Genomic DNA, 27,743 nt, shown 5'->3' with positions numbered 1-27,743 from the left:
CATTCATATAAGTAATGGGTTCTCTTAAGAAATATACTTCTAACAGTTGTTGAGCTATTAAGACAGCATTCCATGTGTCAGGGTAAATCTTGGAGAAAGCAAGACAAGAAGAAAGTGAGTTAACAACTGCATTCATCAAAAGAAAGCAATGTCAGAAAAGTTAAGTTAGTCTATTCCCATTCAATGAAAGCTAGCCATTTGGAGGGCATTGTCCATCATCTGGCACACTGTATTTGATTCACTGATGTGTGATTGCTGAGAGTTTAGATTTTAAATTCTGTGGCATGTGCTCTCAGTATCGAGTCTCACAATATCAAAAGATCTCTGATCAGTGTGGGTACTATTTACTGCTGCAGTCATAGTTCCTCTGCACTTCAGTAGATGGTTTTCTGAGTTTCTATAGCAAATACTCTTTCTAATACAGTAAGAGGACTCTGATTTCATCATTGTTGATATTCCCACTAATAATGCAGATCATGCCCTACCCATTCTGTTAGCCAAAAAATTAACTAAATGTTTACTATATCAGTGATTTAGTCATGATCCCCAAACCATACAATTATCTAGGCAGGACCTCAGAAATCAGATTTAGTCTCCTTCCTGAATACCATTTGAAGGCTTTTCAGCATGGTAGAATCTTCCAGAACCTATGTCAAAAAACACAGGGTCATTTCTATTCCACACACACACAAAATCATTACCTGAATCCAGTATTGTCTCTATGCCATGAGAAAGAAAGACTGGGGGACTTGACTGAAGATAGAATGGAGGAGGAAAGGTTAAAAGCAGTTTGGAGTAGCTGTGATTTTGTGAGTTAACACTGACATGACTTTTGATTGTTGCAGGTTCCAGAAGAGAATTAAGAGATATGAGCAAATTTTAAAGAGTAAAAGATTCAGTTACCTTGGGTGACATTTGTCAGTTTTCTAGGTTTAATATGTTCCCATATAACAATACAGTTTAAAATGATCCTTTTTACTTTTGGGTAAAACACAAGACATATGAGGAAATGTTGAAATGACTTTAAATCAACAAGATTTTAAAATCAAATTGACTTGTCCTCAAAGTGAATTAAAATCAAAATGACTTACCATCAGTGTGAGTCCAAATTGTGTCATGTTAATAAAATGGGAAAAGCGTGAGCAACCTGATGAAACTTGGCAGTTTTATCATCACAAACATTCCCTGCTGAGATAATGAACTTGACAATAACTCTTCATATTCTTAAGATATGATAGCACAAAGTCATTGTAGGAAATAACAGAATGATGGCAATTCATACCGACTACAATATCATTCCAAAGTGACTCAGATCGCTTGTGATTGATGTATTATCAGAAAATGAATCCCCTTTCATTTCTATACTTGAATACCAGGGATAGTAATAATGAGGAGGTACCATGGGTTATAATTGAATGATGGTAGAACCAAAATTATAAAGGGTGAATTACAAAAATTGGTCATCTGGAATTATCTTCAATATTCCCCTGAGTATTTCTCATCAGTAATATATATATATATATATAAAGTCTCCCTACCCCAATACTAATAATGTCTAGTCTCATTGATTTCCACAATGTAGCAAAATTCTGATTCTTCCTCCTCTCCAAACTCTGTTAAAATATTTGTTTTCTTAGAGTGGGTAGTATTCAGAGGAATTTGAGATTTAAAGCCAGAGGGGACCTTAGAAGAAAAATCTAAACTCACCTTCAGGTAAAAAAACCTGACACATAGAAAAGGGAATTAAGTTGTCTCAAGGTCACAAGGTTAAAAAAAGAAATAGAGTTAAGATTTGAACCCAGGTCTATTTCCAAATCTTACACCATGCTGGCTAACTCTGGTTGGCATCTCAAATGACTCAGAGCTCCTGTACATCTATTTTGTCCTGTTTCAACACTTATCAGTAGGCATACCTTTCAAACCAGAGAGGGAATGTTGAGTCTAGGTACTATGTTTTGTATCATATTTAGAACAGGAAAGGTCATTTGAAACCCCACCCCAATTCAGTTGTTTCATTTTAAATATGAGGAAACTGATACCTTCAGAGTTTGTGACTTGCTCAAGATTACATATATACTAGTGTTACAGGTAGGTTTTGAGTCCTAGTCTTCTGAGGGAAAAACCAATTTCACTTTTTAAGTTGTCTATGCAAATTAGTGGTTACTTGGGTAAACTTTTTTCTTCCTGAGTTGATCTAAGGTAACCATATAAATATTTTTCATTCAATATTTCAATTCATTAAACATTTATTAATCACCTACTATATGCCAGAAACTATGCTAAGCCCTGGGGATACAAACAAGAAAGAAGGAATTCTCTTTCATTGAGATTCTTAAAATCAAAAGTAGGGTCATGCCACCAGGCTCTCAGGTTCCTTGGAGCTAAAACGAAGCAGATTTGCAGATGAAAAGTGAATTGTTAGCTGGAAGTTCAGGTTCAACCCTATATGAAGGAAATATTTGGGAGAGTTTAGTACTCTATTCTGCAGCACTCCAATCAGAGGAGAGAAAAGACTGAGGGAGTTGTAAAGGTGTTGAGTACCTAAAGCTGAGTTAAATTCCTCCAACCTGAGTCACTTTGGAATGATATTATAGTCAGTATGAATTGCCATCATTCTCATATTTCTTACAATGGCTTTGTATATCATGTCCTGAGAATATGAAGTGTTATTGTCAAGTTCCTTGATAAGGCAGAGTCCTTTTAAGACATGTCATTGATTTCATTCAGATTTCTGCTGCCTTTTACATAGTTTACTTTTCCCAGACAGAATAGGTAGAATTTTCACCTGACTAAATGCAATGCAATGAGGGGATGCTTGTTTTGGATTTTAGCCCATATGCAAACATTGGTATATGGAGATATTAAATATTGGAGTTGCTTGTCTGAAACACTCAGAGACCAATGCGGAAATCTCATATGGAACCTGACTTTGAATTAGAATCACAGAAACATACTTTTCAAGTATCTAATTTGTAAAATAATTTTAAGAATTTTTCTTAAAAAGTGATAATTTTAATCACATACATTTTTCTTACAACAAACCTTAAAAGATTGGATATTATTCTCTCTCTCTCTCTCTCTCTCTCTCTCTCTCTCTCTCTCTCTCTCTCTGGCTCTCTGGCTCTCTCTCTCTCTCTCTCTCTCTCTCTGTCTCATATCTATCTATGTTATTCCATGAACACCTAGGGTCTGAGCTAGGAGGCTAAGACAAAAACAAAGTATATAAACAATACGGTGTGCTTCTTAGTCTTGGGTTCAGCAGCAGGAATATTGGCACAGGCTCATCAGCCCAATAAAATAGCAAGGTACAGTATGATGCAGAGGAGAAAATGTGAGTTACTCATTATCTTGTACATGGGACCACCTTTTTTTGTAGAACATTATGATCTATTTATCATTCTGCTTAGTGTAGCACAGTAGCTTGTGCTCTTTTGATTAAAATAAGATCATTTTATTCAGGATGTCAAAACTTGGAACCTTCAGACCCTCATCACCTCTTACCAGCTCTATTGGCATAACTTTTTTATTCTTCTCCCTGCCTCAAGTCTCTCCACTCCAATCCTGCTCCATTTAGCAACCAAAGTGGTTTTCATAAAGGACAGGTCTGGTCAGGTTCCACCAATTTCCCTTGTGCCCTCAATAAATGCCAGTCTTCCAGTGACTCCCTAGTCCCTCCAGGATCAAATAGAAAATCTTATCTTTGGTATTCTTAGCTCTAGCCAACTTGACCTCTTCCTACATTTCAAGGCCTCTTTTACTTGACTTCCATCCACACACTCTAAAATCCAGCCACAATGACCTATGTGTTGTTCCTCACCCATGACACTTCATCTTTTGTCTCTGTGCATTTGAACTGGTTGTTTCCTATATCTAAAATGACTTCCCAAGGAACTTATGAGCTACTTGATAGTCTGTTTGGCTCACATTGTAACCTTCAGTGCCTTGACCTAATAAGCACTTAATAAATGCTGGTTGACTGCCTGAATGACTAGGAGGACAGAAGGAGGTTATTGATGGTAAACTTCCACAAGTACTAGTCCAGCAGTAAGTGGGTAAGCTCTTTTTGTATACTGAGAAGGATTCTTTTAGTAAACTATTAAACCCTCCCAAAATATCCAGTATTAGATATTTCTCTTGCATGTCTTGATTCACCTTTTCAAGAGATTTACTCAGTACCTATACTTCTCACCCTGCAAGTACCTTCCACCCCTTCACTCTCTTCCTCATATTGACTACTTCCTCCCAGAACCTCCATTTTAAGGTGGAGAGCCCAGGTAAGGCATGTCTTCATTCTTCTACAGATTGCACTCTTGATTTCCAGTTTTCTCTTTCATGCTCCTGCTGACTATCACCCCTGCTGCCCTTTCCCCAGTCCTCTCCTCCTCCTCCTCATGCCCCCTCCTTTTAACCTTCATTTTATGTGTTGTCTTCTCCTTTTAAAATGTAAGTTTTTGAGGAAAGAGATTATGTTTCCTTCTGGTTTTATTTGTACTTCCATAACTTAGCAGAGTATCTCACTCATAGTAAGACTTAATAAATGCTTGATGACTTGATACTTGTTGATTTCTTGATGAATTAGGCAATGAATGAACAAAAATAATTTAAATGCCTACCCTGTGCCAATCACTGTTCTAAGCACTTGGGATTCAAATACTCAAGTGAGAGAGTCTCTGCCCTCAAGAAACTTATTAAGGAACTTAATAAAATAAACAACATATAGGGGATTGATGGTCAGTAAAAGCAGTTTTAATCTGGAGAGTCATAAAGATCTGGAATGAATCAATAGGGCAGTCTATTGACATCATTTCTAGAAGCAGTGGTAGTATTGAATTTATTAAGAGTAAGAGATAGAAAGTGGGTTATCCTCCCTCCTACCCCATCCCTGTTTGCCACACCTTCAGCACCATGTATTAATGTCTAAGGTCCTTTCCAACTCTAATAACCTGTGATTAGAATAAATATCTATAACTTTCTCAAATGTATTCTGTATGTATACAATTAATAATTCATATATTGATTATATTGTTTGTGATGTTTAAAATCTAATGTGGGTTTTAACCTGCACCCCCCCCAGGTTTTTTGTGGGGAACTGGCTAAGCTTTACTGATAAATTCAGTAAGAGTTTAGGCTTTTAAGGATTTATTAAAGAGTAAAAACAACACTTGGGATACCCATAACACCAGAAAAGTCTATCTACTTTCCTCTCTTTTTCTCTGTCCACCTTTTCTCTTTCTCCCACCAAGCTAAAGTCCCAAATGAAAGAGAGACCCTCCTTTCCTAGCAGCCCACATGAAGTTCTGCTGCCAAGCTGATGTCCGAACAAAAAAGAGATCCTCAGTAGCTTCTCCCAGAAGCCCTCTGTGAAACAGGAAGCAGGGCTGTCCACACACACAGCTCCAAGCTAATTGGCTGGTGGCTTTGATTGATATGATTACAGATGATTCTATAGACATGACTTTCTGATGCCAAGACACATGAGGACACCAATTCACATGAGGATGCCAAGTCACATACTTTCTCTTCAGGGCAGAGCTCTGATTCTCACATTTTGAATGAGTTATCTATAATAATTTCTAGCTAACATGAGTATTATCCCTTATATATAAAAATAGATTGTGTGGTAAAAATCAACAGTGAATTAGTAGCAAGGACATCTATGTTAGGGTATGATCTTTGCCTCTCTATGATGTGTGAAATGGGGAAGCTTACTTAGCATCCCTCGGACTCAGATCTTTTTTTGTTCAAAGCACAGGATTTGAATAGACCTTCCCCAATTCCCCTTCTACCTAATATCCCATGCTTCTATTCATTTTATCCCAAGAATAAGCTTATTAATAGAGATGTAAGCAAAACAGCTATAATTAATAAAACCCTCAAATCTTAAAATTCAAGTATGCTTTGATTATGAGGATTTGAGGAAAGAGGAAACTATTTTTGGTCTTATTTAAAGAAGCCAGTGACCTTATTTATCCAAATAGGCCTGAGGGATGCAAATCAAAAGTTTATCCTAGTTTGTATAGGGTAGTTGAGATCTTAAACCAGGGGAGCTGATAGCCCAATCGTTTTTAGAGTTGCAAATGTAGTTGCTATGGACACTGCACTTTCAAGGTTAAAAATGCAACTATTCAACCACATCCCCAGAAATGAGATTTAGTGGGCACTGGTCTAGGTCTTATCTTTTATTTTCTAATATCTTCAAAAATCAGTTATGCTGAAGTTGAGTGGATCAACCTTGTGATGATCTGATTTGGGTGAACTGAAATGATGAGCTCACATCGCTGGATTCAGATTGATTTTTATTATATGTAGGTGGAAGTAAAGATATTTTTATCATATTATTTATCTTATTTCCCCTACTTTCCTACCTCTTATTGCCTGATATGGCTGAAGCATTTGCTAAGGCTGTCAACAAATGCTAACTGGAAAGAAGTTTTTATTTCATAAATAAAGCTATTCATTGGTTCTTACACTAGGGTATATCTATTCATTTAGGGAAAGATTGTGAAGAATACTGAAAAATCTACAGGTCACTGCTACCTTTCAGAATTGGCTATCTATTGAGAATTTAATTATACAGTGATAGTATTTAATTTTTATTTTCTGTATTTTTTATAATCATTGTGTTTGTATGTGGGGAGTTAATTTTCATTTTTATAAGTTCTATGGACCTTTGAAATGATACATCTATTTTTTTTTTGGTGGGGCAATGGAGGTTAAGTGACTTGCCCAGGGTCACACAGCTAGTAAGTGTCAAGTGTCCGAGGCCAGATTTGTACTCAGATTCTCCTGAATCCAAGGCCAGTGCTTTATCTACTGCACTACCTAGCTGCCCCACAAAATGATACATCTACTTAAAAAATGTTTTAATCTTAACTGTACTTTATTTTTCTAGTTACAAGTAAAGATAAGTTTTCAACATTTATTTTTATAAGATTTTGAGTTCCAATTTTTCTTCCTCCCTTGCCTCCCCCCTTCTGAAGTCAGCAACAAATCTGATCTAGGTTATATATGTACTATTATGTTTAATATATTTCCAAATTGGTTATGCTTGTGAAATAAGAATCAGAAAATAAGGGGAAAACCTCAAAAAAGAAAAAAAAGTGAAAATAGTGTGATTCAATCTACATTCAGATTTCATAGTTCTTTTTCTGGATATGGAGAGTAATTTCTGTCATGAATCCTTTGGAATTGCCTAGGATCATTGAATTGCTGAGAAGAGCCTAGGGTATCACAGCTGATCATCACACAATGTTGTTGTTAATGTGTACAATGTTCTTCTGGTTCTGCTCACTTCACTCAGCATCAGTCCACTTAAGTCTTTCCAGGTTTTTCTGAAATCTGTCTTCTTATCATTTTTTGTAGAACAATACTATTCCATTTAATTCATATACCACAATTTTTTCAGCTATTACCCAATTGAAGGCATCCTCTCAATTTCCAATTCTTTGCCACTACAACAAGAACTACTATAAATATGAAGTAACAAATCTTAATCAGAAATTACTGTCCTTTTAGTATCCAAAAAGAGTATATTATTATACCTGTAATAAAGTTTTCATAGTTCTGCATAGTATACACTTTCACAACTCCCTGAAGGCAACTGGGGGGCTATAATGGATAGAGTTCTGGGTCTAGAATCAGGAAGATTTCTCTTCCTGCGTTAAAATCTGGCCTCAGTTATTTACTAGCTGTATGACCCTGGGTAAATCACTTAACCCTGTTTGCCTCAATTCCTCATCTGCAAAATGAGGTGGAGCAGGAATTGGGAAACCAATTCCAGTATTTTTGTCAAGAAAACTCCAAATGTTATCATGAAGAATTGAACATGACTGTAAACAACTGAATGATGAAATATTTTTGTTCGAGTAGATCCTTTTTTCTTTTCATTGATCTCTTTGGCATACAGACCTAGTAATAGTATTACTGGGTCAAAGAATATGCAGCTTCACAGCTCTTTCGGCATGTTTTAAATTATTCTCTAGAATGGTTGGCCCATTTTACTACTTCAACAATGCTTTAAAGTCTCTATTTTTCCACATCCCCTGCAGCATTTGTCATTTCCCTTTTCTGTCATTTTACCCAGCCTGATTGGTATGAGCTACTATTTTATAATTGTTTTAATTTGCATTTCTCTAATCAGTAGTGATTTAAAACATTTTATGTGACTATTGATAGCTTTTTTTTTCTTCTGATAACTGGCTATTCATAAAATTTGACCATATGTAAATTGGTGAATGGTTTTTATTATTACTTTTTATAAATTTGACTGAGTTGCATATATATTTAAAAATGAAAAAAATTATCATGGAAACTCTATAATTTAAAAAATATTTCTATCCATTTTATTTTTATATGTTTACCTTTCTCTCTTTCTTTTTATCTTGTCCATCCCCAAAGGCTTATTTTGCTTGTATTTCCTCACCTAAGTTAACCTTCCTCCCCACCCCCTTTTTTGTTATCCTCTTCTACTCCTACATCCCTTTTGAATAAGATTGATTGATTCCTCTATTACTCATCTCTCTCTTTAAGGCTTCCAGGGATTCTTGTTAGACTTGTGTCAAATTTGCATTTGTCATTGAGGCTTTGTTTATAGGTTTTTTTTCCCCATGTTGTGATGTTTATAATCTAATGTGTGGTCACCATAATTAGAAGCTTTAACATCAGTCTTTGGGCATTAAGTATTTATTAAAGCATACTAGATATTAGTTTAAAGGAAAAGACATGGAGTTCAGAAAGTTAAGAAAAAAGTTAAGAAAAAAGTTAAGAAAAGGCAGTCCTTACACACTGCTTCTAGCTGATTGGTAAGTGTCATCCAAAGCCATTGATTCAACTGGACTTGAAGGTGGTCTCAAATTGAGTTAAAGTCCTTAGCTTCTGAGAATAATACCGATTTAAGGGCTAGCCAGGTGAGGTTACAATCTAATTAACTTTAAGTAGCTTAATCAGCAAAGTCAATCAGTTTCATTTAATCCAATCAGTTTAGATTAATCTTTAGGTGGGGCCTTTGGGTATCTGCAAAATCCCATTATTTTCTCACAATGTTGATGTTTCTTCCTGAATTTGTGTCTTAATCTTTTCTGCTACCATAGTAGATTTTTCTGGTCAAGTTCTTTTTATTGTTGTTGTTTGCTCATTTTTCTAGTCTATTTCTTGATTTTGAATTTTATGTTAAAGTTGAGCATTGATCACCTGAAATTGGAGAGTCACTATCCCAAACTTTAGGCCTTTTTATACTGCTGTTTTCAGAGCTAGTTTTGGGGGAATGCAAGTTTCCAGTGCTTCCAATATTATGGCAAAGGTATGATTACTGCTTTCTTGGTCCATGCTCTGCTCTTTACCTAAAAAGAACTCCTGTGCCCCAATAGCCAAAAATTCTGTGCTTATCTCTGTCCTTAAACTGAAACCAGGACCCCTGCACCCTTGTGACCAACTATAAACACTTCTATCAACCCTGAAACTATGACCCAGAACTGCATGTGGGTAATAGATTTGCTAAACAATGCCCAGTCCTATGTCTAGTGGTAGTTCAGGGTCCCCCCTACACTCTTTCTGACCAATTGTCCAATCCCCTTGCTCTCTCTCTGCTGAGAGCTCCAGAAGCAACTGTTGATGCTTTTGCCATCTCCATGGAATGTTGCTACTATTTATTGCTACTGTTTGTGCTCTGGATCAGCACCCAACCCAATGTCCCAGGCCTTTCCTGTTGATCTAAGTTGTCTTGGGTTGGAAAAAATGTCTCATTTGTTGATTCTTCTAATTTGTTACTTTGAATTGTTCAGAGGGGAATGTTGGAGAGTTCAGCTTGGTTGCTGCCTCTACCCCACCATCATCATGTTGCATTTTTCTTATTGTCTTTGATATCTCTGACACAAAAGTTACAAACATTTTAGAAATACCACCTTTTTATTTATTTTTTAAGAGGCAGAGGCACAGAGACAGAGATGATGGCTTGGTTTTAGAAGGTGCTTTATCTCAGTATAAGGCAGAATACTGCTTATTGCTAACATTTGGAGGGATGAGAGAGACAGAAACAGAGAAAGAGACAGGCAGAGACAAAGTTTCTTTAATTTTTTTTTCAGTATAAGGCATGATACTATTATTGTAGCATTTGTTGGGGAGATTTACAATAGTATTCTAGCAAATAAAAGCCATATTTCAACTGAATAATGCAAGTATGAATTTCTTAATACCAGTTATACATTAATTAAAATTTAAGCAAATAGAAGAATTATCATATTAAAATAATATATGAATTCGTTTCCATTTGTGAATAACCATTAGCACTGATAATTGAGGATTGTCCATTTTTTCAATGTTCCCAGGAATTGAGCAAAATATTCCCATTTAAGCTATGTATTTCCACATAGTTTGTCTAAATGTATAGATTTATGGGTGGCATGAATAGACATTTCTGAAATCTGGTCTACCCTTTTCCAAGGAAAAATCTGATTGTTGCCTTGAGTGCAGCAGAAGAGTAATTGTTAGATTCTTATTCTTTCTCATGCCTGTATTTGAGAGGGATATTTATAGACAGATATATGTATATGTATGTGTATGTGTATGTATAATCTTTACATATATATCTATATCTATGTATCATCTATTTATCCATCCCTCCTCAAATATATTTAGTCTAGGGACTAAAATAATATCTACTTTCCCAGTAATTCTTAAGTGGGTAGAGGGTAGACTTTTCACTTATACTCACTAGCTGAACTCCTTCCCTAACATGCTGGTTAAATAAAAAATAATAACAAACAGCAAGTAGGGAAAAACTTGTATATCCAAGCCAAGAACAAACAGATATAAAATAAATTCTACAGATTAGAATATACTAGAAAATAAATGTCATAGAGCTCTTAAGTTGGGAATATGAAAAAATCTCAACTCAGACCAAGAGAGGACCCTATCTCACCTAACTCCATGACTTCAGAAGTCTCTACTGTCTACTGTTACGTGACATGGAATTTCTCTTTCTATATCTTGCTGCTGAGCTTTGTTGGTCATGTATAGAAATGCTGATGATTTATGTGGGTTTATTTTATATCCTGCAACTTTGCTAAAGTTGTTAATTATTTCAAACATTTTAAAAATTTAATTCTTTAGAATTTTCTAAGCATACCAACATATCATCTGCAAAGAGTGAAAGTTTTGTTTCCTCCTTGCCTATTCTAATTCCTTTAATTCCTTTTCCTTCTCTTATTGTTATAGCTAACATTTCTAGTACAATATTAAATAATAGAGCTGATAAAGGACATCTCTGTTCCACAGCTGATCTTATTGGGAATGCCTCTAACTTATCCCCATTACATATTATGTTTGCTGGCGGCTTTAGGTAGATACTGCTTATTATTTTAAGGAAAGTTCCACCTATTCCTATGCTCTCTAGTGTTTTTAATAGGAATGAGTGTTGTATTTTGTCAAATGCTTTCTCTGCATCTATTGAGAGAATCATATGATTTTGGTTAATTTTGTTATTGATGTGTTTGATTATATTGATAGTTTTACTAATGTTGAAACAGCCTTGCGTTCCTGGTATAAATCCCACCTGTTTATAATGTATTATCCTGGTGATAACTTGCTGTAATCTCCTTGCTAATATTTTATTTTTTTGACATTGATATTCATTAGGGAAATTGGTCTGTAATTTTCTTTCTCTGTTTTGTTTCTGCCTGGTTTAGGTGTAATACTATATTTGTGCCATAAAAGGAATTTGGTAGAACTCCTCTTTCACCAAAGACTCCAGCTTCTGGGATAGGAACTCGGTATTTGACAAAAACTTCTGGCAAAACTGGAAGATAGGATTTCAGAAACTAGGCATAGACCAACATGTTACACCTTATACAAAAATATGGTCAAAATTGGTACAGGATTTAGATATAAAGTGTTATACCATAGACAAATTAGGAGAGGAAGGAATAGTTTACCTCTCAGATCTATGGAGAGGAAAACAATTTATGTCCAAACAAGAGATAGCGAATATCATGAGATACAAGATGGAAGACTTTGATTACATTAAATTAAAAAGTTTTTGTAAAAACAGTAGCAATACAGCCAAAATTAGAAGGGAGGCAGGAAACGGGGAAGCAATTTTTACAGCTAGTATTTCTGATAAAGGCCTCATTTCTAAAATATATGGGGAACAAAATAAAACTTATAAGAATATAAGTCATTCCCCAATTGAGAAATGGGTCAAAGGATATGAACAGGCAGTTTTCTGATGAAGAAATCAAAGCTATCTATTGTTATATGAAAAAATGCTCTAAGTCACTATTGATCAGAGAAATGAAAATTAAAACAACTCTGAGGTACCATTTCACACCTATCAGATTGGCTAATGTGACATAAAAGGAAAATAATAAATTTTGGAAAAGCTGTGGAAAATTTGGAACACTAATGCATTGTTGGTGGAGCCGTGAATTGATCTAATCATTCTGGAGAGCAATTTGGAACCATGCCCAAAAGCCTTTAAAACTGTTCATACCCTTTGACCCAACAATACCACTACTAGGTCTGTATCCCAAAGAGATCATGGAAAAAGGCAAAGGACCCACCTATACAAAAATATTTTTAGCTGCTCTTTTTGTGGTAGCAAAGAATTGGAAATTGAGGGAACGATCATCAGTAGCTAAACAATTTGTGGTATATGAATGTAATGGAATATTATCGTGCTGTAAGAAATGATGAGCAGGAGGAGTTCAGAGAAATCTGGAAGGACTTACATGAACTGATGCTGACTGAGAGGAGCAGAACCAGGAGAACTTTGTACACAGTAACAGCAACATTGTGTGATGAACAATGGTGATAGACTTGGTTCTTCTCACCAGTGCAATGATCCAAAACTGTTTCAAAGAACTTACGATAGAAACAGTCAACATGTTCTCAAATGTTCTCAATGTTCTTCATACGATATGAATTTGGCTTTCCTAGAGGTGAAACAGACACACACACACACACACACACACACACACACACACACACTTATGGCAATGAAAATGGAAAAGACAAAATGAGAAACTGAACTGTATTAATTTAAAATATCCAAGCTCTTGTGTGGAAAAGAGTTGAACAAATTGTACTTCCCTTTTTTGTAGAGAATGTGACTATGGGTTTAAAATATTGCATTTACTGTCAGGATGATTTGATATATTGGTTATTTTGGTTGAACAGATTCTTCTCATTATTCTTTTTGTTTCTCTTTATTTCAAATAATGACTTGCTGATTAGGTGAGGGGAGAGAGATATATTTGGAAAGAAAAATTATTTTAAAAGAAAAAATATGTATACACATGCATTTGTATATATAGCTGTATATATGTACACATACACATATATACACATATGCAAATGTTTATATATCTATACATACATAGCCACATATGTAGATTCATATAAACACCTATATACATATATCTGTATTAAACATACATACATACATGTATGTGCATGTATGTATATATATGTGTGTGTATATACACACACACAGACACATACCCCTAGTTGGCTGAATTGAGAAAAAATGTTTTTGTTCTCCCCCTCCACCCACCATATCTTAATCAAAATAACTATAATCATAGGTTAGGATGGGGGGAGTATTAAGTGCTCTACTAGATATCTGCTATTATTTGGACACTGGGGCTGATCTTGTACTAAAATCCAATATATCTAAAGGTAGATAGAGTAGAGGAACCTAAAAGGGATATGCCTACAGGCCAACTATGGACACTAATCCTATTTTTGCCATTTAATTTCCTTTCAACTCGCATTCAGACTGATATTTATTTTTTAATTTATTTTTAAAATCTATCAAAATCCCTTTTCCTATTCTTTGTTTCTTTTTATTCTTTGTAATTAGAGAATTTTTTTATGCCAGAATTTTTATGGACAGATAACTAAAACATTCCTGTTTGATGTTTATTGATCTTCATCTACTTCAAGGGAAGAAGACAGCAAACCAGGATTTAATTGCATCAAAAAACAGGCAGATCTGAGATAAGGAAGAACTTGCTTACAGTCTGACTTGTTGGACAGCTGTTTCAGCATGGTCCAGTAGAAGAGCCAGTGAATGGGGCAAATCCCATGACCCAAGTTTTATTAGTAGTAGAGAGGTAGAATATACAATGGAGAGAGTATTGGCCTCTGAGGCAGGAAGATGTGTGCCCAGGTTCTACATCTAGTTTATACTCTATGTATGACCTTGGGCAACTTACTCATCAATTCCCTAACTATTTATAAGTGGCACTGTGAGTGCTGATCTTTAGACTTGAAAGAGTCCCTCATGGAGATCTCCCTATATTGCTCAATTCTAGGTGTGGTCAAAATCACCATTATCACCAGCATCTTCAGTCGATGGACCTGAGTACAAATTCTGCCTCACAGAAATTCTGTGATTTGGGGCAAATTATTTAACCTCTCTCTGTCTCATTTTCCTCATATGTAAAAGGAGAGGGTTGGAAAGTAATGATTTTTAAAATTTCTTCCAGATTTTGATCTTTGCCACCATGATCCTATAAGTTAACCCATTTCCCTTTCCATCAACTCCTTTTGAGCCAGGATGATCCCTTTACCTCGTTAAGGGCTCTTTTTGACCTTGGTGTCATAGATACTGTTTTTATTCAAGTTGTTGCTTATATGAACCATCAGATTCTTATTGGTCCATTGCACTTAATACAGAACCCTTCTGAGGACACTGTATCCACTGACACAGATTGAAATTCCTCCACATCTTTGATAGCAGTCTGTCTTTAAGTATTTCAGTGGCCAAACAATTAGTATTCTGATAGTCAACCTTATTGTGATGAGACTCTGTGCTTCACTTGTCCATAGGAGATAGATATATCAGTCTTTAACTGATCTGTATGTATTGCTTTTTTAAATTTATAAGACATGACAGAGCTGGTGATCCTATTGGAATTGTCTTTAAAAAATTCAGTCATTTCCATTCCACTGTAGCTTTCTTTCTTTTCTTAGGAATAATAATTGCTCATATTTTTATTTAATATTTTACAAATAATTTTCTTCAAAGTATGCCTAGAAGGTTGGCCACCCTCACTCCTTGACAGGTTTGAGACTTGTTTCTTTCCTTCAACCAGATTTCACCTCTCTCTTGAGATTGTTTTACTGGGTATGGCCACTGTGCACTGTGTATGCTATAGATTCTTGGAGCCACAGGTGAGAGTTAGAGAGATGTCTACCCAAAGTATGTGAAAACTTTCCCAGGGCATAATGGTCAGATGAGAACAACTTTTTTTTTTTTTTCCAATGAGCATGAAGGCAGCTGAAGTAATCGTTATGAAACACTTATAGCTTGGTCAGACATTGAAGATGCCATGGTCATGCACTGTATCCTGGTACATTGCCAGTTGACCCAACTTTTGTCTTGCCACTGGATTTCAATGACTGTGGAAAAGACAGTGAATATGATGACTTGGTGCAACTTTACCTCACTTGGAAACAATTTATACTTAAATCAAGACATCATCCTATGATCTCACTGGTCCTCTTCAAAAACAAAGGACAATTTTAATTTTAATTCACATTTTCTCTCTACACTGGACACAGTGGGTTCTGTTTGGGGAGGCTTGGAATATTTTTTTTTTGTTTTTGTTTTTTACCCCCTTCAGTGTAAAAACGTCAGGATTGTGGGTCACAAGAAGAAGCAGGTTTTTGTTTGGTTTTGTTTTTGGGATTTTTTTTTAGTTGAATTTTTTTTTAACATTCCTCATGAATGTAAATTTGTACTATTTAACTATTTGGTGTAAATTCTTGTCATGTGTACAAAAAAAATAAAAAAATTCCCAAATACCAAAAAAAAAAAACAAAAAAAAACAACAAAAAAAACAAAGGACAAGCAACAGGAAGCTAGTAACCCAAATACTTTTATCCTTTAAATATGGAGAAATTGAAGCTGAGAGTGAGGAACTGGTTTACTCACAGTAATCCAGTCAGTATGGTACAGAGTCAGACCTTCAAACTACCTTTTGTAATTCAATTGCAATGTTTTCTCCTCTAGACCAAGTAGTTTTAGACCTATTTCTGTCTCTCTAGACAGTAGTTCTATTATTTGTAAAATGAATGTTTAGTCTGTATGACCTTTGTGATTGCTTCCACCATTTAAATTCTAAACTTCAGTAATGTAAATATTTGTGATTTCATGAGTGGGTGCCCTTTCCACTAATGTAGATCCCAGGTTCTCTCTCTCTCAGAGTTTCAAGGACTGAAAAATGAATCAACCTGCTGCTTAACTGGAGAAGGACCTTTCCAAACACAGTAGACTGGCCCTTAGACAACAGGCATTCAGCCCTACTTGTGTCTCTTAGTCAAAACCCTTCCAAAATAGAAAAACCCACCTGCTCTTACTCTCTAGTGCAATGGCTTTTCAGAACACAGGGTCACAACTCCATGCCATGATTTCATCTAATATTTTATTAATTATTTTTTAAAAACCAAACATTATTCTGAGGTAATTGATGATTTGTCTAGAAACATAGGTGAGACAGGCTAAAACATCACATTATGAGTAATTCATGTTGTAATGATTGGAATGACACCACCTACTGGAGATTTAGTATAGGAAAGCTCCACCATGAGGAGAATGCCTCAGAGGGCAAGGTCATGTGGCTTTTCCTTGGCGTCAGGAAGTAATGTTTGCGCATGGGTACTGTCCACCAAGGCTACCAGCCAATCAACTTGAGGAGCCTCCCATTTTCTGGGAGGTGACAGAAAGGAGGAAGGAGGGCCTGTGTGGAGAGGACTGTCTCTTTTTGGTTCCTGACTTGATGGTGGTGGTGGTGGCAGAGGATTTCACAGGAGATTTGAGGAAAGATAGGAATGCCAGGCTGTTGGAATTCTGTTCTCAATCTTTCTCTTTCTCTCTTTCAATAAACCCTTAAAAACTGAAACTTGTTTTATCAGTGATTTTAGTCAGTTTTCTCCAAAACTGGGGGAACAGATTAGAACCCACATTTAGAATCTTAAATTACAAAATGTTTTGAATTCTTTTCCAAATTATGGTATATCATGCATTAGCATTAATAATAGTTTTAATTATTGAAAGTTAAAATTTTAATTTATTAATTATAATTTATGTATTCAAAGATATATAGTCTTTTTTCCTGGATGTTTCTTCTTGAGACATTTTTTAGCAGCATTCAAACTCTACCAAAAAAACTGTCTTGTCCTAAAGAGTGTGGGCACTTAACTGTTCTTCTAGAAGTTGCCAAGGAATCAGAGAGTGTGGATTGTGAAATGACTAGCATGACATTAATGATGCAGGTCTGGGAAATATGTGCTTGGTGACCCAGTAGTTGGTTTTCTTGCTATCACTGGAGCCAGTATAAAGGACAATCTAAGTTTGAAGAGGAACAGCATAAAAGAAGTTCTGTTAATTTTGAAATGTTTTGATCATCATTAATTTGGCCATGACTTCATCTCGGTCACTACATAAGCAACTGTCCAAAGCACTGATTCCATGAGAAAGAAGGCATTACATGGGAGTGTATTTTATAAATTATTGTTGGATTGATAATTTCTGGCTAAATTATTGGGGAGCTAAACTGGGGTTTTTCTAAAATATTGCTACTTATAAATTAATGGGTATTGCACCCATTTAGGTAGAAAGCATTTATTAAAGTATATTAAATACTAGGAGAGCATTGACCACATTTGACACAAGCCACAAGACCCCCAGCACCATATGGCCTCAAGCAGAGTTCAGAAGCCCTACATTACCTGAAGATGAGAACGCTCACCAAAGAGACAGGCTTCCCAGTCTAGTATGGCACCCAGAATGGCAATTGACTTCCAGCCTCTTCTAATAGAGGTGGCTTTCACACACTGATCAAAGCTAATTGGCTACTATCATTCAGTTCCATTAGTTGATATGCCCTGAAGGTAGTCCATATTAAAATGAGCTCTAGTGGGAGAAACCCTCTGAAGGCAAAGGTGCACTCAAATAGGTGGTTTTAATGTCCATTTCTATTGATCCAACCAGGGACTCTGGGCTGGTCCCAAAAGGGATTAGCTAAAGTTTCAAAAAACTGCTTTCTGAAGTAGGGTCCCTGGGTGCCCCCCCAAACCCATTATTAATAATTATTTTCTCACAGAAGTTAAAGAAACAAAGCCCAGGCATAGAATAGTACTGTGTGTATATGTATACATTTATGTACATATGTATGTATGTGTGTGGATTTGTATATATGCCTATATGTGTATGTATTTATATGTAGCTGGGATCTGTAAACAATGACCCAAGGAACTTGTTTTGCATTTTAAAATACAAATACCTGTAAGCTAAAACTTTTTTTTTTAAGTGTAATTACAATAGGACTTTATTTAAATTTGTAAAAACCATTCTAAGCTTGCAGGCTTTATGAAAAACTGTGAAGAGTTGTAATTTGCTGAACTCTGTTATATATGATTATATTTTAATGTAGAAATTCAAGTATTAAAATCTTTCCCAATAACTTTATTATATGCTACTATGGAAAATTAGTACACTTTAATTCAAAATAAGTATGATTTTCTGATTCATGATTTAGGAGAAAAAACTTTATATAAATGTATAAAAGGTAACATTCCCTAGGGTTAAAGACCTTCCTCCCTCTGGCTGGCCAGCTACCACCTTCTAAACTTCAGCCTATAATGCTAGCTACATTGGATTTCCAATTTCCTCCTGTTATATTATTATGCAGACCTTTGTTCAAATAAATATACAATCAGAATAATACATTTTTGTGAAGATAAAGAACATTTTTTAGAAAGTTTTCATATAAGTAGCTGAAAGCTGGAAACAATAAAACATACATGTAGTTGGAGTTCAAGCCTGTTTATACATTAAAACTAATTAGAGCCTTGTGCTTTAGGATCAAAACACTCCTTTGTTTGATTGTAGCAGCAGAAAGATTCTGCATGCCTTGAATTCCAGTGTTTTTCATGTTTCACAAAATATTAGGTCTAGGTCATAGTACTTAACTTCTTCAGTGATATAAGTATGTTGTTACTCATCCTGCACCCTCACATGCATTCATACACATACTCAATGTAACGTTTTCTGGATAATCTTATTGTTTTTTATTAGGAAATTCTGTTGTTAAACTAGGCATCTTTGACACTACTTGCCAAAGAAGAAGATAGAATTTTTAAAAATGGGTGTGACCACTTATACCTATAGCTTCTGGCAGACTTATCTGAAACATATGCATTCTTCTGGGGGAGGACCAGGTTGAGAAATGGGGAGCATGTATGCTGTAAGGTGAAGAGATTGTATTCTGCTGCTTTGAAGAGACCTTATTCTGAGAAATACTATTAAATCAAATCTAAAGCTAAACTCTCTGAAACACTTCACAGTTTCCTGAAGTTCCATCACTCAATAAAGGTAACACACAAATAACTATTTCTGGAACTTTAAATTACTTTATATATTTAATGAAAAAAGTTGGCAGGATTCATAGATAACATTTCAATCTCCAGTTTGTGCTGATGATGCCTCATACACACATATGTATATATAAATATATAAATTGAAATGAAATATATATGCATATATGTATATGTATACACACATATATAAATGTATATACAGGTGCATATACACATATACATGTGTGAGAAATGGGTAGTTGTCTCCTCTCAATGTGGATATAACAGTCAGTCATACTTCCCTGACCTGTTTGTAGGACAAAGGTCTCAGATCCCCTTCTCCCCCTCAGGTTAGCAAGGTCACATGGTTCAAGGAGCCCTGGTCTCAATTAGGTCCTCTCCAGAGTTCTGTCCATATAAGGAAGAGGGGTGGGAATACTGCGTTCCGATTAGCTATTTTTTGCACTTAGATTGTAACCCCGACCAGTGATGAAAAAGGGGAAGGTCCATTCGCGTTAGGGACTAGGGTATAAAACAGGGCCTTTGAGCCCCCTTTCGGGGCACCCATTAGCTGCACACTAGGGTGCCTCCTTCTCATGAGAAGAAACTAAAGCCTTTGTCACCTCACTGCTGAGTTCTTGAGAATTATTGAGAAGAGGATGAATTTTTCCCTCACAACATGTATATATAATTTACTATATCTCTCTCTATATATGGGACATCATCAGGCATGCACAAATTGGAGGTTGAAAACACACATATATGCATATACATATATTTATGTGTATACACACATATACTTATATATATATACATACACACATATATGTGTAGATATATGATAGATGGATGGATGGATAGATAGATAAATAGATAGATAGATAAACTACAAAATTTACTGAGAACTGATTCCCCACCCACTCCCCCTTCCCAGGCAAATGAATTGCCTGGGGCTAACCAATCTTTGTCAGTTCCAGACTCTAGATTGACTTGTGGATCACCCCCAAGAAAACTATCCCATCCCAATGATTCCCCACCTGGACTTTGTTATTATGTAAAAGGGACCATCTACATTAAATAGTTTCTATTTGGAGTTAAGTAACATCTATACTTAATAGGAGCAGTACTATAGTGTCTTTTGTTAAAGGTTCATTTACATTAAGTAAGTACCTGACTCTGGAGCAGACTTTTGGTTCCATTTTGTTCTATTACCCCATAAAAACACTGTCCTCAGTTCCCATCTTTGGGTATTCCTATCTTTCGAGCTTTGCAAAACCAAGAGCTGTAGTTTTTCTGCCCTGATTAAAGACCGTATTTCCCCTATATTGATTGTTTTTTTAATTTCCAGGTTTTATATATATATATATGTGTGTGTGTGTGTGTGTGTGTGTGTGTGTGTGTATATATATGTGTGTATATATTTGTGTATATATATATTTATATATATACATATATATTTGTGTATATATATATATATATACACACACTAACACAAACCTGTGTATACACACACACACATAAAGTTTGTGTTAGTATATGCAAATCTCTCTTTCAAATTTCAATAGATTATATGGCACCCCCACCTTCCCCTCCCCAGAACTAATAGATACAGATTATCTCTACTTTATAATGACTTAACCTTGAGGAACTTCTACTGAGGGCAAACACTGAGAAGGATACAGATTGGGAGAGTTTATTCACCTGCAAAGAGGCTGATTTTAGTGGGAACAATTTGCATTCTACTCTTGGAATTAAATTGGTGAAAGCAAGTTTGAAAAGGTTTTAAATGATGGTTTCACTTGACAAGGATGACCTAATTCATAAAAGGAGAGTTGTTAAATGTATTTTTCTGAAGCATGAAGGTTTTTTTTTTTCCCAGATAAACTCTTCCCATGACATCTCAGCATGCAGGAAACTTTTAAAGGGAACACTCATTGTCTATGTGTATGCAAGTGTTTGGTGTGTGTTTGATTTGTGTGTGTTTTCATTTGAGTGGTATGGGGGTGTGTTTGTGTGCTCGTGTGTGTGTGTGTGTGTGTGTGTGTGTGTGTGTGTGTTAGAGAGACAAACAGACAAAACAGATAGGAGATAGAGAGACAGAGACAGAGAAAGAGAGAGGGAGGGAGGGAAGGAGAGAGAAGAGTAGATACAGACTAAAAAGCCAAATATCTAATTAGTCGGGGTTCATAGAACTGCAGGAAATACCAAGAGTTTTGTTCTTCCCCTTGTGTATCTGAAAAAGCATGAATTGAAAGGAAGAGGGTATATAAAAGAAAAGATAACTAGATGGCAGAGTGGATAGAATGCATAGGCTTGAAATAAGGAAGACATCCTCCTATGTTCAAATCCAGTCTCAGACACTTACTAGCTGCCTGATTCTGAGCAAGTCACTTTACTCTGTTTGCCTCAGTTCCTCATCTGGAAAATGAACTGGAGAATGAAATGGGAAACCACTACAATATCTTTGCCAAGAAAACCCCAAGTGGAATTGTGACGAGTTGGACAGCATTGAACAATAACATATAATGTAGGCAAGATTGAGAAGCCCTACTTTTAACTGAATTTCTTATAAAAATGGCTTTTTAGAGGCAATTTACCTACTAGTTTAAGCTTTAGCGAATTTTCTGTATGTTGTGCTATGACATTTTATGTCATTTTTCAAATATGATATAAATTGACCAGCATATTAGCACCCAGCTCTTTTGTTTGCTGTACTACAAAGGATCATATGGAAAAAGTCCCTAGACTTGGAGTAGGGTGATGTTATGTCAAATCTTACCTTTCCTTGTGTGAGAAAATAATTATTGATAATTGATTTCTTGGGGGACCTAGGGATCAGTCCTTTCTACCCCCACCCCTGACTCCAGAAAGTTCAATCTCCTTGAGAGACTTCATTAAATCTCATCTGGTACAAACCCCAGTGAACAAAAGGAGTGGAGATATATGCTTTTTGTCTGGATGACTGAAGGACTGATAGGATTAAACCACACCTAGGTAATGGACTTGGCCTTGAGCAATTTGAGTGAGAGTTGTTTTACATTCCTTTCCCTGATATCATCCCTAAAGTTCATTTTAATTTAGACCACCTTCAGGTCATTTCAACCAATAGAGTTGAATGATGCTAGCCAATTAGATTTGTTTGATGTATAATGATCCAATTAACTTTGATGAATGTATAATGACCAACCTCTATCAAAAAAGAATAGAAAACCTTTGAAAAATGCCACACAGTCTTCTAGGGCTTCTTGGGTTTCTTCTGGGTCTCTCTTGGTTCAGAGACTACATGGTCTCTGTCTCATTCTGGGAGACCTCATGAGTCTTTTGGAACTTTTTTCCTGCTTATACTAACTGGCGTACTTAAAATCTCTCCCTCCTTTATCTACCAAATGGCCTGAGACCATGAAAAATTAGGGAGATACATGGTTAATCCTTTACTGATATAATATTGATAAATTAATAACATGCTTCCCCCAAACTGGTGTCTATAGTAATTATTTAAACAACACACTTAGCACTTGACTTACTTGCTACTTGGGTGACCTTAAGCAAGTCTCTTCAACATTTTGTGCCTTGATTTCCGCACCTGTAAAATGAGGGTATTAGTCCAGAGATGATCTCTAAAGTTTCTTCCAGATCATCTTATGATCTTCTACTTGAAAAAAATAAAGCAATGTATTTGAAGATAGCTTGATTTCCATAGCAAAGGAGTGAAGGCCACTGACACCACACCATTTACATCAAGTATTCTTAACATTTTCTAGGTTATAGAACTCTTTGGCAGCTGAGTGAATCCTTTCTCAGAGTAGCATTTATTTTTGGTTAAATACATAAATACGCTACCAAGGATTACAAAGGATACTAAACAATTATGTTTAAATAGCAATCAAACTATATGTATTTTTAGTCATGGGCTATAGGTTAAGGACCCCTTTCCACTAGGTTTCCATTGTCCATAGTAGAAGAGGATGCTGGCTACTCTACCTACCAATCACTCTGAGTTAATCTGATTTATTCAATCAATACAACATCTACATATAATCCATACCACTTATTTCAGTAAGTATTAGCTTGAGGTCTGTTGGGCTAGCTGTCCAAGTTGGAAGTGAATGTTTGTGACTAAGTTAGAAACCCAGTCAGATCTAAAGCCACTTCTGGATGAGTGTAATAAAATACTGTTTTAAAATTGTCAAGTTCTTATTTTGCAGTGAGGCTTGAGAAGGGGAAGAAAACAAAGGGAAACCAGTTGAATGAAATATTAGGGACTTTTTTGTATTCAGGTCATGGGTGACTTCTAGACTTGACTCAGAGTTGATCTAAAATTTTAGGTTTCCTATGGAGCAGAATCTTTTGACTTCCTGAGATTTACCTTAGTTCTATTAAGATACATATTTCTGTTCAGTTTTTTGAGACTGACTTAATTTTATTTTAAAGAATAAACAAAGGACATAAATGTTTAAAAATTAAGTTGGAAACCAAAGCAAAGAAAAAGGTAGATGTAATTTGAGCTGCCTATATCCATACCCAAACTTTGATGCAAATGTATACAGAAGCAGTTCATTGGCAGAGTGAATAGAGAGCTAGACTTATGGCTGAGAAACCTGAATTTGAATCCTGCTTCAAACATTTAACCTTGGGTAAATCATGTAAACCCTTCCAGTTCATTCCCTCATCTGTAAACTGAGGATAATATCACCACCTGTCTTATAGGGTTATTGTGAAGTGTTGAAATCCTTAAAGTCCTTTCCAACATGTTAGCTATTATTAGAAATACAAGACCAAACCCTGAGTCAAAGTGATACTTTCCTACCTTCTTAGAAGTATTTTAGGAGTCATGGATGTTTCAATTAGAATGGGACTATATCTAGCCTGTATGATAACAAAAAATGACTGCCTACTATTCATTGGATATACTTTGACCTTTCTCTTCTCTGTACCTTTCCCCATGCAATTCTCTATACCTGGAATGATCTTATTCCTCCATATTTACTTATTCCATTCCTACTCAGTCTTCCATAGATAGCTCAAATGATTCCTACTTTAGCTTTTTCATGGCCTCATCAAGAAACAATCTTTCTTCATCCAAACTTCTAGAGCACTGTTCTCGTGGCACTTGACACACACACACACACACACACACACACACACACTCTCTCTCTCTCTCTCTCTCTCTTTCTCTCTCAATTGGGGTTAAGTGACTTGCCCAGGGTAACACAGCTAGTAAGCGGCAAGTGTCTGAGGCCCGGATTTAAATTCAGGTACTCCTGACTCCAGGGCCAGTGCTCTATCCACTGTGCCATCTAGCTGCCCCCTATATTTTTTTTAATGCTTATTAAGTATATATCTTTTCTTCCCTATGAAATTGTAAGTCATTTTTTGGGAAAAGTCCCCTAACTTAAGATTGTCATGGTACTGATTATTACTGTTCCTTGCACAGTGTAAGAAATAAATAAATATTTGCTGAATAAATAAATCTGACAGGGAAGTGATTGCATGGGGATGTGCTGATAGTGGACCTTCTCAGTGTTAGACACTTTTCTACGAAACAAGTTAAATGTTTATAGTCATGGAAGTGACAAATAGCTAGTTGTGTGACCTTGGGTAAGTCACATCCATCTTTGGGCTGAAGTTCATTTATCTATCATATAAGAATGTTGAATTAGGGGGTCATTAAGGTCCTTTACAACTTTCATATTTTATAACTTTATGAAAATTACAAGGCCTCTTGTAACAGGAACCTTATAGGGTCAGTGTGTCTAGGAGTGCTGATGCAGATCCACTGGGTACTTTTATTCTCTCTAATATCTACTAATAAAATGTTCTACCTTCTCCCTCATTTTCAACTTGTTTCTTCCCTCACACTTAGTGTCCTCTTCCTTTAGTTTCTTTTCCTTATTGCTACACATTTTAAAAATCTCTTCAAATCCTTATTCTCTTTTCTTCAGTAGTGATGCTTATGAATTGCTGCTTTGCTTTTCTCCCATTAGAATGAGCTGGTAGGTACAGCCCTTAGGTGCAGTGGGTAATGAGTATTATATAAATAATTAATTATAGAATGGGAATGGAAAACACAAGCTGTCAGCAAGGATCCTGAAAAACTGGGACAGCTGCTGACTGACCTTTGCAGTCAAAAGACAGCCTTGCATCTCATCACATTTTATGCCAACTCTCAATCTGCACAGTGGCCAAGAAAAAGGTTTTGGCAAGAAAGACAAGGTATGGCTGTGGGTTAGCCTCAGCTGCTTTCTACCCTTCTCCCCGCCTCCCCCATCTATGTGTTCAAACTTTGTTTAAAACAAAACACAAACATTTGTTTCATATATCTGTAGGGAATAGTTTTAAAATATAGCTTCCTGTTTAACTGCCATGAAATCACATATTCCTTGATTGTCACATTACTTAGCCCAGTGATTCTCAAAGATTTTGGTTTCAGGACCCTTATGTCCTCTTAAAAGTTATTAATAACTCATTTTCCCCAAATAATTTTGTTTATATTGAGGTTAGCTACTGATGCTTAACACATTATTAATTAAATCATCTTAGTATTATTTGTAAATTGTTTTGATCTCAGAGACCCCATGAAAAACTACTGTTACTCTAGCAGTGGGGGAGAGGTTGGGATCAGAATGATCCAACTATTTTTAGTGCTTGAAGCAGACATAGACAGTGAATTTTTTTAAACCATCGTGAACCAATGGCTAAGCTGTAATAGGTTTGATATTTGTGTCAATAAATTAGTAGAAAGATATAACTAGTGTACTTATTAAGTTTGCAGAAGAAATGAAGCTTAGTGGGATCACTAATATCATGGAGGTCTGAGTGAGAATCTTAAAAAAATCTCAGTACCCTGTAATCTTGGGCCAATCTGAATAAGATTAGATTTAATGGTGTTAGTTGTGTATCCCCCTACTCAATTAAGAAAAGCAATCACATAAACACAAGGCTGAGAAGAGACACCTAGTGAGCAGTATGTACTGGAAAGAATTAGAAGATGTTTACTAATTATAAATTCATTGTGTTCCACTGGTGTGATATAGTTCCTCTTCTTCCTCCCAAAATTCTTCAGTTACATGTAGTAGAGTTCAAGAACAAAAGTGATAATGGTGTGTAATTTAAGATTCTAAATGTGGATTCTAATCTGTTCCCCCAGTTTTGGGGGAAACTGACTAAAATCACTGATAAAATGAGTTTAGGTTTTTAAGGGTTTATTGGAAAATAGAAAGAAAAAGATTGAGAACAGAATTCCAATAGACTGGCATTCCTATCTCTCCTCAAATTTCCTGTGAAGTCCTCTGCTGCCACCACCACCAAGTCAGGAACCCCAAAAGCGCAAGAGCTCTCCAAGCAGGTTCTCTCTCCTCCTTCCTGTCTCCTCCCAGAAAATAGGAGGCTCCTCAAGTTGATTGGCTGGTAGCCTTGATAGACAGCACCCATGAGCAAACGTCATTTCCTGACGCCAAGGAAAAGCCACAATGCCTCTGAGGCATTTTCCTCATGGTGGAGCTTTCCCACAGCAAGTCTCCAGTAGGTGGCATCATTCCAATCATTACAATGGTCAGGGGGCAGCTAGATGGCGCAGTGGATAAAGCACCTGCCTGGGATTCAGGAGATCCTGAGTTGAAATCTGGCCTCAGATACTTGACACTTACTAGCTGTGTGACCCTGGGCAAGTCACTTAACCCTCATTGACCCACTCAAAAAAAAAAAGTACTAAAAATGATAATAGTCCTACTGAACTTTGCTCTGTTCATAATAAAATTTTAATATTGTATTCATTTGTGAATGCTACATTTCAGGAGAAATATTGAGAAAGGGTAGTATGTATTTTAGGAGCACAGGCAAGTTAGCGAGGCAACTTGAATTATTTTCACACAGGGATAGTCTGTCATGGAGGGGCCAAATTTAATATGGGGAGAGTTAATTGTGTGGCTTGCCATAATATTGGGGTTCAGAAAATAATGAGGGACCTCTAGGTCCAAAGTTTCCTCCCTTCCAAACTGCCCTTTTAGTTATTTCTCCCAGGTCAATAAGAAAGGAGTTTAACAGCCTCTTTTACACAAACAAATCAGGTTTTATTAATGGGAATAAAATACACAGCAAAGGTGAAATTAATTAAGCCATTGACAAGGGAATGAGGAAAGAGAAAAATGTATAAGCTCCCTGGCTCTAGCAAAGACTGACACAATCCCCAAACTTGCTTCCAGCCCAGCTAATTCAAAGAGTCAAACTTGTTTTTATTAACTCACCACCTGGGGGGTGTGTAGTTTCAATAGGAAACAGCTGTGCAGCCTCTCATCGGTCTGCTCCCAGAAGAGGAGCTCCATTCAGCAAGCATTCCCTCTTCTACTTTTCCTTGCCCTCCCCCAAAAAGGGAGGTCCTTCAAGCT

At 36.1% G+C, this 27,743-nt stretch overlaps 1 long non-coding RNA gene across 1 annotated transcript; it reads right to left on the bottom strand.

Annotated features, from left to right (window-relative positions):
- Window positions 1-27,720, bottom strand: LOC122732944. The gene is made up of 3 exons (XR_006353660.1): window positions 27,603-27,720; window positions 22,884-22,942; window positions 1-88 (listed from the first exon to the last, which is right to left on the bottom strand). It is a non-coding gene; the product is annotated as an uncharacterized LOC122732944 (long non-coding RNA).
- Between the last annotated feature and the right edge of the window lie 23 nt (window positions 27,721-27,743).

This window comes from Dromiciops gliroides, chromosome 6, assembly GCF_019393635.1.
Source record: "Dromiciops gliroides isolate mDroGli1 chromosome 6, mDroGli1.pri, whole genome shotgun sequence".
Lineage (NCBI taxonomy): Eukaryota > Metazoa > Chordata > Mammalia > Microbiotheria > Microbiotheriidae > Dromiciops > Dromiciops gliroides.
Note: the sequence above shows the minus strand (reverse complement) of the source record. Positions and strands in the feature narration are given on the sequence as shown.